This window comes from Lonchura striata, chromosome 6 (genome assembly GCF_050655825.1).
Source record: "Lonchura striata isolate lonStrDom1 chromosome 6, ASM5065582v1, whole genome shotgun sequence".
Classification (NCBI taxonomy): Eukaryota; Metazoa; Chordata; class Aves; order Passeriformes; family Estrildidae; genus Lonchura; species Lonchura striata.
In genome coordinates, this window is record NC_140708.1 from 31030853 (window position 1) to 31040112 (window position 9260).

The window sequence follows — 9260 nt, forward strand, 5'->3', positions numbered from 1 at the left end:
GAAAACCATGATTTCTGCATGGTTTTCTTGCTGTGTTAGGAAGAAGTAGGCTGAAATGAAGAAAATGCTACCTCCTAAACATGCCTGGAGTGTGTTCTAGGACTCATTTCCACAGCAGGCATTAGGAGGTTTGTTCCTTGCTCTGGGTATGGCTTTCTTCCACTTTCTTAAGCTGGTTGTGCTCCTCAGCACAGGAGCTTTTGAGTACAGGCACACTTTGTGGATATTTTGGATACAAAACCAATCACACTTTGCTTGAACAAAAGTAAAGTATTGAACAAGTTGGGTTTTTTTATGGTTTTGGGTTTTTTGTTTTTAGTGTTTCTAGCAGGGCAGTAAGAGGCAGTCTCTTTCTGTTTGGAGAAATACAGTTCATCTCTTTTGGAATAACTCATAGCGTATGTTTGGCCAGCAGGGAAAAAATGCTTCATTATATTTTTTAAATATATATCTCTCTATATATATAAATCCCACTGAATACAGAAGGTAATCTTAAGAAATCGTGTTCTTAACAAAGACAAGATCAAAGTTACTTGATGTTTCCATGTTGTGTTTACAGCTAAAACCGTTGTTCTGATTTGCATTCAGAATGATGCATGTGACAGGCCATTATCTGGCTTATTCAGTGTGTATAATTAGGCATTTAGTTTCTTTTCCTTTCACAGTATCTGTGCAGATTTTAAAAATTTGAAGTAAAAATTATCTGTGCACTTTGATACAGCATTTGCATAATTAATTTGAGAGGTTGGTCAGAAGGCTTTATTCTGAAACTTTTGTGCCTAAAATAGGTTCCATTGATTTATGGACAGAGATGAGTATTGATGTGTGTTCTGCAGTGGAATAGCATAGTGGAAATAATACCCCAGCTTGTGGTAATGTATTTGGGATTTCAGGGCTGGGCTGTCACCTCTGGCTGTCAGGCAAACAGTTTTACTCCTACTTAACACTGAGGTTTTGAGGTGCATCGATGTCTTCCTTCTGAAAAGGAAAGCTGTACAAAAAGAATTCACTCCCAAACCAAGAGAGCAAACCAAGAGAATTCCCTCTCAAATTGAAATTAGCCTTACTCAAACACCTGTATTGAAACTGCTTTAGAAACATTTTATTTTCCATTCCGGATCTGGTTTTCACTGAATGTAGAGCACACCTGGATTTATATTGAAATGTGAATTTAAAGTAATTTTATAAAACAAACAACAAACCCTGTGTATACTCAGAGAGAAATTGTGTTGCTGTGTTTTGAGAATGATGGATAAGAAGAGTTGTTTTCCTTCTTGCAGACAGGTACACATGTGGAACCTCTGTTGCTAAGCAGTAAGGTATGTGGCTGGTTGATAGGATGAATGTTTCATTTCAGAGAGCACCACGTACCTCAGAAGTTTTAAATTCTCCAAGGAATTCTGATTATTTTGGCCTGGAGAATCTCATCAGCTGGAGTTCCCTGGTGTAGCTGCCCTTCTTGCCTATCTGCATCCTGAGTGCAATCCCTGCATGTAGCATGTGGCACCAGCTGGGAAGAGCTTCCAGAGCAGCCCCATGCCATCAGGTTAGAGGGATGCTCTCCAAAGTCCAGTGCTCACCACAGTGGGGAAACCTGCTTGGCATTCATGGTGTAGAAATCTCTCTTGAAAATCAGCACCTTTTATCTGACCCACTTCAATTTCTTCGACAGAAAAGTTTTCTGCCTCACTAGTTAAAGATTTGTTTTTCCTCTGAAAGAGGAACCACGAGATGCGGGCAGATTTTCTGAAAGTCACAGCAGAGCCTCTGCATGCCTGAAGGAGCAGACTATATTAAGTGCCAGCTGTATTATTTTTAGTGTCTCCCTGCACTGCAGTTGAGAGGAGTAGGCTGGCAGTGGCTGTGAGCTGGTGTGCATCCTGCTTACACCTCTGTGCTGTCCCTCAAAGAGATGAGTGCCTCACCAGCTCCATTGCTAATTCAGGATGCCAAAGATCCAGTCCCTTAATCGGTTTGGAGTTTTGCTTCATGTGCCTTCTTCAGCTGATGCTGTGTTTGCTACAGAAGCAGCACAAACACAGAAATTTTGTCCCTTGGATTCTGCCCTGTTTCCTTAGAAACTAATTTCATACCGTAGCTGCAGACTGAGCATCAAGTCACTTCTTGTTCTCTCTGTTAGAAACATGTAAAACCAAATTGAGGCAAACTGAGTGCAAATATATTAGTCCTCACTTCTTGGCAGATTCTTCTCTTCTTTGCAGTGAATATTCTCCTACTGATAATTTTTCAGCTTGGATGCTCTAGAGAACAGGGCCCATTAAGCTGTGATTGCTATTCCTTTGATTAAAGCTGTGACGAGTTATCACTGCTGGAAGAAAAACTTATTTTTAGTAGTTTGCATAAAACATTCAGCTTGTGTCTCAATAAAAGGAAGTTCAGAGTTGCCTGAATATTTATTGTCCATTTCTTCAAAAGAAAAAAAAAATTTGCAAAAAAAACTTTTTGCAAAAAAACTTCTTGCAAAAAAAATTTTTTGCAAAAATATTGCACATTTTGCAGGAAATTTGTACAGCTTGAAATAGAGGGAGGGAAGTCCTTTGTAGTAGAGGACTGATAACAGATCTCCTGGGGTTTTGTTTCTGATAAGTAATTTGGCTGTGCTTCCCTAAAGCAGAGATGTTGCATCTTCACAACACTTCTGCTACTTTAATGACAAACTGTGTTTATTCGCTCTGCTGGTCTTTTGAGTTTTGGAGATAAGAACAAAAAAACTGGGAAGGGACAAGGTTGAATCATTCTAGAAACTGGCATCTTTAAAAGAAAGCAAGCAGAATGTGGTAGTGTTTGGGTGAGTTATTTCAGTAGTTATTTTTTCATGTGGGCATATTAATTACATTTTTAATTCATTGTTACCTCTCTGCTGTGTATTTCCTGCTCTTATGTGGCTGTGGTATGCAGCCTGCCCTACATCTGTAATTGAACATCTAGTCCATGGTATTCCAGCAGAGCTGCTGACTAGACAAGAAGATACTTGACTTGATCATTAAAAGTCATTATGCCTCTGAAGGGTAACTTTGTTGAATTGAATTCAGAGGTTCAGCTTGAAAATAAACAACAGTAGGTAGTTCTTTTAAAGCAAACACCCCTCAAGAAAGGTATTTTTCTTCCTATTAAGTGTTTTCTAATTAATGTTACATTGGCATTTTTCCCTTATACAGGTATTAAATTAGCTCATTAAACTGTATTAATATTTGAAATTAGTCAGATGTTTGGGTCAGGCATCTTCAGAAGCATTGGGGTTCTTCAATTCCTAGTTAAAAAGCTAAATGTCAAGCATCACTCATTGCTTTCATTAATTTTCCCTGTAACTAAGACACCAATCTGGCTTTCATTTAAACTTGATGCAGATTTCTGGTGCATGTCAAGTGGAGCAGAGTAAATCTGCATAATAGCTTTTAATGATAAGCTATAGTTATAGACTACCTTTGATCGAAAGAGATAGTGTGCCCTGAAAAATAGGGTTATAAAATACTAAAAGGCAGACTTATACTGCAGCTCAGATAAAATAAAAAATAGGTGGGGTTTAAGGACATGTGGTTGAAAGTAAAACCAGTTTGAAGTAGTTTCTTGTGTTCTGCAGTTTGTGCTTTTTCAGCAAGTTTCCTCAGCACACTGGATCAGCAGTGTTGGGAGAGAGGTTGCAGCACTGATAGTTTGATGAAAATGCAATTTAGAAAAAATGGCATGCTCCTCTGTCCTGGAGGAGCCAAGATGGAGCAGTCATTGCCAGGGGGAGGAAAGCCATTAAAATGGATACAAGTTCAAAAGTAAATGTTTGTCTATGTTCCTTTTAATATTTGTCTCTGATCTTAGTTTGGCAATAGTTCATTTTATTTGCAAAGCTGTCACTTTTACTGTCTAAATAAACACTTTGGTACAATTACTTCTATCCTAATCCATCATTCATGAACTTTCATGCTGGTTGTAAGGGCTTTTGTGAAGACAGGGTGAAAACTGAGGGGGAAAATAGTAATTTCTATTTTAAATTTTTTTTTTAAAGGCAGCACTAGGAAATGATAAACAACGAAGTTGTATGACATCAGTGGAGCTCATGAGGAAGATTGAGTGGAGTCCCCAGAGAGAACAGTAATTTTTTTGAAAAAATAAGAACTTAAAAGATAACTATGGAGACAAGACAGAAAGATAGTAAGGAGATTTTTTTGTTCATGAGCAAGTTTGACTTTCTTCTTGGTAATGTAAATACAGTCCAGATGGCTGGAAAGTACAAGATGCTCCCAGGGGTTAGGGTGGAGGTTGGCTGAATTAAGCTTTGCAGAAGTCAAAAGTGAGCAAGTGAGATAGAGAGTTTAAAAAAATAAAACTACAGTTGATTTTGATCCTTTCTCAGGTTTGGGGGCTGAATTGACTGTTTCATGAGCATGATTAAATAAAAGAATATAAAGAGGCAATGTTTCTGGTTCATAATGTCATTATAAAGTAGGACAGATACTGATGAAAACCTATTTTTCTTTCACCAGTGGAGTTTGTAAGCAAATCATAACCTCAACTTCCAAATGCAGCTTGTTCTAATAAATAAAGGGCTTGGTATTTCAGTGATGAGGAAAAGTGTTTCAAGATCTTTATGAACATTATTAGCTTTGCACCAATAATTTGGTGTCATGGATCTGGCTGTGGCTTTATCCATAAGTTAATGCTGGAAGAAAAGAATATCATACATTTGAGGTTTATGTTGTGAATCATCTTCTGATCATCTGTTGTCAGGCAAAGATTCCTTGTGGTGCTTTTGTCCTGCCCTGATGCAACTGGGCTAATTGCCCTGCTAATCACGTTGGGAGAGTGGGGGAAATCCTCTCCAGCCTCCTCAAACTTCAGCTGCAGGTTTTCACTTTCATTTCCACCATTCTCTTCCTGTTTGCAGGCACAGTGTGAGGGGAGTTCTGTCAGTCTCAGAAAGAGCTGCAGAATGCCAGTAACCTTGCTGGGAATACTCAGAAGTCATGTTGCTGCAGTAGAATGGCAGTAACACTTCAGCTTCAGAACTGAAAGACAAAACTGTATGTGAGGGCAGGTTAAGAGGTGCTGTGGATTTGATGGCTTGCAAAATAAAACCAAAAGAGCATTAAAGTAAAAAGTGAGAATAGAAAGGAATCAGTGTCTGCTCAGGTGGTTGAAGCATCAATTTAACAAGAATCCCTTCTTAGTAACAATGTCCTGTATGGACATTTTTAGGGCTGATGTGAAAAAGGCAGCTTGCAAAAAGAATTGCTGAGAAATTAAACAGAGTAATTGCTAGGTCTTGCTTTTACTTTATAGGAGAAAACATATGGAAAGAGTCCATATGAATCTTGCCTTGCTTTGTATCCTTAGGCAGACCACTACTGTTATACCAGTGTTATAACTGAATATTTAAGTGCATTTTTTACTTGCTAATCTAGTGCAAATGCAAATACCTGAGTGAGTTGAGAAGTTGGTCTTGTTTCCCTGTGTGGGAAATGGAACCCAAGGGAGCAGTAGTCTTGCTCCATGAAGTGCTCATTCCTTTCTTGAAGCTTTGAGGCTGTGTGGGGTCTCTTGGGCAGAGGAGGAGGTGGGTGGTCTGTGTACAGCACCAAGAAGCTGCTTCCAGTTGTGCACTTGAGGTGCTTGGCCAGCACAATGTGTCTGGGCAGTTCTCATGCCAGGAGTTCACACGGCAGTGGAAGAGGAGGAATGGGCTGGTGGTGCAGAAAACAATGCAGAGGTAGGATGGCAGAATGGACTTGCAAGGGGTGGAGGGTAGGAATTCTTACAACCATGAGTAGTCTTGGTGCTTTGGAAGGAGTGTTTATTGCTAGGAGTGGGATCCTGCAAACCACAAGGAAGGAGTGATTGGAGCTGATGGTTTCTGGTGAGAAACCAAGAGCAACTTTGAAAATTACCATTATACATTAGTAGGTGGGGTCAGAGGATAGTAATGAGACAGTAAAAGCTAATGGGTTGAAGTTGACACTGAGAGATTGGTAGAAAATGTGAGATTTTTGTCTCGGGGAGAAGAAAGCAGGAAACCCGCGTTAACAAAAGGTGAGAAAGGAGTCATGCCAGGCCTTCGCATTTCCTTTACTTCTTAAAAAGGAATGTAAGATATTTTTTTCTTTCAGGACTGATTTAAAATCTGGGAAGTCTGAATACAAGAATATATGTGGAGTGAGACAAAAAAAGAAGCAAAGAGGGGGAAAAAACAGGTTTGGGGCATTAAATAGCATCTGAAAAATGCTAGGTGTCTTTTTCTTCACAGTTGCCCAAACATAGCTTGAAAATTATTTTACTTAAATGGATTTGGTGTAGCTTTAACCTATGTTTTTTTATTTTTCATAAGGAAGGTTAAAGGAGCACTGTCTGCCTCCTCTTGACTGGCTTTGTGGAGTTGCAGTTAGCACTTGGTTTGACATACCCATACCTGGAAGAGATGCAGTATATTACACTATATTAACACACACCTTCTCTCATGCCAGTCTCAGCAGGGACCTCACCTCATTTGCAGGGAGCAAGGGGAGCAGAAGTATATAATGCAGTATAGACTACTTCTCTGAGGCCAGTTAGAAGGTCTGTTGCAAAACTGTACCCAGCAGTTAGATAAAGCTATTCAGATGATTTCTGACAGTGTCATTTCCCATTGCTTGTGTTTATGTGAAAATAAAATACCCCACCTGAAACTAGTTTTATTCTTACTGAGAAACAGTCATTAAGATAGATACCAGACAGCAACTCAATTCTTTACAACACCAAACTGTTGAGCACTGGGCCTTTGTAAGTGGGGTTTATCAGAAGATAAAGGTAAAGTGAAATAGCCAGTATTACTATAAACAATAACCAATAAAGGAAGTGTGAATTAACACATTCATTTTCATATGTATTTATTTCAGTCAGAAATCATAATTAAAAGTTTTCTATTACTCCTCAATAGCTTTGATTTTTCTAATAGCAGTCTCTGCTTCCTTATCAGCACCAAAGCTTCTAGCGATTGTACTGCTAATTCAACTTGAGTGTGGATGTTGCATTAGTTTTGCCTAGTAGTTTCTTGCTATTTTGAATATGCATCTTGGTGCAGTGACTGTAGGAAAAATTAAAAATGAAGCATGTATTTTAATGAAAACCAGCAAATAATTTCTTGCATCACTAGGTATTACTATGTTCTAATTATGGTGATTGTGGTTTGCTGTTACTACTGCCTCGCTTTACAGTCTGCAGAGTTTGGGTAGTTCTCTAGCAACACCAGGGAGACTAAATTGAAAAGTTTTTGGTGCATCTTTTTTCCTTAAGATGTTGACAGCAATAAAAGTAAAAGATAGTTTTTGATTTCTGTTCTAAATCTCAGCACACTTTGATGTATCAGCTGAAGGGTTTTATTATCTAGTTAAGATAAAAACTGGAAAAATAAGTTTTGCTGTACTATTATAATTAAACCAAGCTGTTTCTTTGTATAATTTATGTTTAGAGCTTCAGAATCATCTAAACAGGAGGGGAGGTTTCACATGTTTGTAACTTCAGAAGAGTTGAATTCCCCAAGACCAGCAGTGTGCTGTGATGAAAGGTCAGCTTTTGAGAGTTCAGTGGGCATCCCTTTGAAAGAAAAGATCAAGAGATGCAGCAATTTAAACAAAGCCTAGCTTGAAAATTTTAGCTACTGGTTTAGTAACTTCTGGTAAATGGTTTTGTATGTGAAAATATTATGGGATGTAATGGCTATTTTATCATTGATGATCTCAGTCTATGAAAGTGCAGTATTGACATGTTTCATTTATGATTGTGGCCTCTTCCTCTGTGGAGCCATTGGAACCAGTTTGTTGTCAAAGCCTTGTGGCTCTGTTTGGGACACTAGAGCCATATTCATTCTCCTTTTAGAAGAGCATGGAGTATTTTCCTATGTTCCCTCTTGAATGGGGAATTCCAAAATTTTAAATCCTGTCAGAGTGGTTTCCTTGACTACAAGAGTAATAATCTCTCTGCCATGGATTGTAAACACTTCTACACTAGCAAAGTCTTTTTATGTCTCTATCTGAAGTTAAGACATTTGTCTGTCTTTTCTACCATCCAAAATTCTTGACTTGTTTGGCAAACTAACTCCATAAAGCTTTGTCTTTCATTGGCTTTGCTTGTTTTGGTTTTTCCTTTTTAAAACAATTTAGTCTCTTTGTAGCACATTCCAGTTTTGTTCTCCTTTTATGACTTGTTCCTCTTGCTTTCCTTCAGCTTGAATTGAGAGAATTTAGTGCAGTTGTAGCTCTGGTTAAAATCTTGCCTTAATTGAGTTGCAAATTTGCAATGACATATATTGGTCAGGGTGCTGATGTAGCACCTTTCCCATTCCGAGTACCTTCCTGAATTCTGACAATACTGGGTTTTTTTCAGTTGCCTATGTTCATTTATCCTGTATTTCTCTCTTCACAGTATGAAGGTCAGCACAGAGTGTAAATTACTTTCTCTGTGATAGTGACTTGTTAATTATTTGTCAGGGAAATTAAGTCCCTTTGTAAGTCCTGTCTTGCCTTTCCCTTGAGGCGTCTCTGATACGTGGTCTCCTTGTGCAGAGTCTAGTAAAATGTCAGTTCTGAGAACCATTGCTGTAGAGATACACAAACATTTCCAGCTTCCTTTGGAAGGATTCATGGTATCAGTTGTCATTGCTCAAATAATCCTAAATTAAGAAGGTGGTGAGGAAATCTATCCATTAGATATTACATGGGATGTCTTCTAAGGTACAAAGGGTAGCACTGCTTTTCCTTTAACTAACTCAGTTGATTACCAGCCCGTGATTCTGTGCCATACCTGCCTTACTGTCAGGGAATATATCTTGTTACTGATGTACTGAGTTATGGTTGGGGATAGAGGTCTGTTTCAGGTTGACAGGGATGCTAACAGCACTTAGGGGAAATTCAACAAATAAGTAGAAGATGGTGGTTTTGTTAATCAGAGGTGCTAAATAATTAGACAGAAATTCTCTCTGTAACACCTAAGAAATATGTTTTTGTTAAGTTTCTCAGGTGCTGATTTATAGTAAAGATGTCTTGTCGCCCTGTTATGACAGTTCTGTATTCTATTATATCATCTGTTTTGTATGCTGAGTGCTGAGAATGGAAAAGATGGAAACATGGTTATATTGTCAGTTGTTTCCAATGAAGAAATCTCTGTTTGGTGGAACTGTTTGCATTCCTGTGGTCAGCAGTATAAGGAAATACCATGTTATGAAAAATTCCCAATTGTTTCCTTAAGGGCTCTTAGAGTTGCACAATCTTTTGATG

At 38.4% G+C, this 9260-nt stretch overlaps 1 protein-coding gene across 5 annotated transcripts in view; it reads left to right on the top strand.

The window, feature by feature from the left end:
- Nucleotides 1–9260, top strand: part of ADD3 (adducin 3) — a 92352-nt gene that overhangs the window by 21611 nt on the left and 61481 nt on the right. The window lies entirely within an intron of this gene.